This window comes from Apis dorsata, unplaced genomic scaffold (assembly GCF_000469605.1).
Source record: "Apis dorsata unplaced genomic scaffold, Apis dorsata 1.3 scaffold_683, whole genome shotgun sequence".
Taxonomy (NCBI): Eukaryota; Metazoa; Arthropoda; class Insecta; order Hymenoptera; family Apidae; genus Apis; species Apis dorsata.
Genome location: NW_006263864.1, coordinates 1,856,407 through 1,858,978, shown reverse-complemented (window position 1 = coordinate 1,858,978; position 2,572 = coordinate 1,856,407). Strand labels below are relative to the sequence as shown.

Genomic DNA, 2,572 nt, shown 5'->3' with positions numbered 1-2,572 from the left:
AAGGCTGACGGAAGCTCGATGATTCGTTCGCCAGCTGGCAAGGCCGGCTGGCCGTCGATGAGCCTGTTTTTAGCCGCGAACACGTGAATTAGCTATCCTCCACCGATCCCCACGCTTTTCACGCTTCTTCCACTCTGTATCGATTTCGCATTCCCTCGGTGTGAACGCTTTCGCTCCACGTTTCGATTCATCCCGAATTCGTCTATTCGACGACGACATCCGGGAAAAAAGCAGATATCGAGAAAACGATCGTTTTCTCTAATCGGTCGCAATTCGACAATTGCTCGACAATTCTCGACGCCCTCTTTCTTCGTCCATCTATCTAATCGGCGCGGTTGGCAACGGTAACTACGGGTCGTGGACGTGAGCCACGACCCACCAAAATCCACGATCTCTTCAATTGGCGAAGAAGGTCACCGAACGAACGCATAATATCAGAATTCGAACGATTTCTGGATCGCGTGATGGTTACACGTTAACGCCGCAATCCGATGATCGGATTTGCCGCAATTCGGCCCCCGTTCAATGGAATATAAGCGACATTTTTTCGGCGCGAATCATAATTAATCGAAACCCGATTGGTCGCGCGAACGAACAGAGGTTTTCCACGCGACAGAGTTTTCCAAATACCCTTGAACGATCGTTATTGGGGCGGTATATGCGCAGAGAGCAGCACGAGTCGAAAACGAGGATCGGAGGCGCGTGCATTGTCCGATGGAATCGGCAGAGCAGGGATTAAACCGACAATTGTCTCGAGAATTTCGAATGGGGCAAATGGGGCTGCGACAGAGGCAACGGGCATCATCGCGGCTGCATTCGGCAAGCGGACAGTTATCGGGCATTGGATAACGCTTCGATGCCCGTAATGCGACGCTGTCCGTGTATCGTCCGCGATTTTATTCTACGATCTATATGTATATATATATATATATATACATTCCCATCGGCGCATAATTCTTTCGAATCTCTCCTTCCACTTCGAAATGTCATCTTTCCTTATTTTTATCCTCTCTATCGATATCTTTCTCGGTGCATTTTAAAGTAGTATGGATTTTTTAGCCCAATTGCGCGATAAACTGTGTGAAAGGGAGCTAGGATCCGGAAGTAAAATTTTTAAAATAATTAAATAGTTAAATTGAACGTCCTTCTCGATATATTTAATCTCAACTTTAGGTTCGATCGCATTTCTTTTGCAACAATCAGCACCTCTTTCTTCCAAGTGCCAAACACCAAAGCAAGCGTCCAACGGAAGGAACTTCGTGGATGTTCGAGGGATGAAGAGAGAGAGAGAGAGAGAAAGGAATGATCGTGTCCCCGTCATCTAGATATTCTCGCGAATGGCATCAGAGTTAACAGCGTTAGACTGAACCGCAATGCAAACGAGTCGATGCACTCTGGTGCAGCCCCCGCATGCTTTGTTCCGGGTTCCACGACAACTGCCGAGGTTGTCGAGGCTGTCGTGGCCGAGGGCGGCCAGTAAATTTCCCAACGGCTGGCAACTGGCCAGACATTTTTATTACGGCCTACGCCTCACCGAACGTTTCCTAGTCTTGGCCGCCGCTAACTAACGCCATTTCCCGGACGTGTCGTTTCCCTCTTCGCGCACGCTCGTCCAGTGCTTTATGGAAACGACTCGAAACTTCTCCATCTCTCTCTCTCTATCCCTCTCTCGTATATACATACACCCTTCTTACAGGGGATTCTCTGGTAAAAGGCGTTTATACGGAGCTTACGTGCGCTGGGCACGAGCGGCTAAGAAGGAGATTCGTGGCACGCTCGCGAGCGTGCAAATCAGGCGGAACGTCTACGTGTAAAGTAGACGTTTTATCCAAGACCATCTTCGTGCGCGTTCTTCCTTCGCTGTCTCCCTTCAACCTGGGAACAACCGCTGGGCTTAATTATTTCGAACCACTCCAGCGGATAACGTTCTTCCTCCGATTTTAGGGAGGTAGGAGAAGTAGGTGAAGTTGAGGCGATATATCGTTTAGGAATTGGGAAAGAAAGAGGAAAACGAGGCTGCCAGGATGATGAGGACGTAGGGATTACCATTTATTCGTTCGTTCCAACATTTGTTTCGTTGCAACCCGTTATAACCTGCCCCCCTCCCGTAAAGCTGTAGAGACGAGTGACGATGTAGCGTCGAACGATATTCGCGACGGTGGGACCGCGAGCTACGTGTTCCCTGCGTGCAGAGACGACGAGGATGTCGGAGGCACGTGGCCGGGATTGGTGAGAGAAGCGAACGATAACCGAGGAATCGAGGGGTGAAAACAGAAGCGGGTCCAAGTTCGAAGCGATCGGCGTTCGAGCTTGGTGAAAGGAGGAGGAGGAGGGGGGGCGACAGGTTAAAGGGACAGGAAGGAGGGGGGTGGTCCGCAAGGGCCACGGCCATGGGGGAGGCAGCATGTTCTCCGAGCTGTGCAGGGAGACTTTGCGGAAGGCAGCTGTGTGCTACAGTTCTGGTCGTGCAGGAAGTCCATCACCATCGCCACCAACGTCTCCGCCGCCATCTCCCGCCAAAGAAGCAAAGACTACTGCCAACGTTGACCTGGCAAATGTCCGTGATGCCTGC

The 2,572-nt window shown here is 50.8% G+C and overlaps 1 protein-coding gene and 1 long non-coding RNA gene across 28 annotated transcripts in view; both read left to right on the top strand.

Moving 5' to 3' along the window:
• Positions 1-2,518, top strand: part of LOC116186423 — a 4,550-nt gene extending 2,032 nt beyond the window's left edge. The window contains exon 2 of the long non-coding RNA XR_004151410.1: positions 2,114-2,518. This is a non-coding gene — a long non-coding RNA (uncharacterized LOC116186423). The remainder of the gene's footprint in view (positions 1-2,113) is intronic.
• Positions 1-2,572, top strand: part of LOC102678731 (inner centromere protein-like) — a 148,650-nt gene that overhangs the window by 98,608 nt on the left and 47,470 nt on the right. The gene's annotated exons all lie outside the window — the stretch shown is intronic.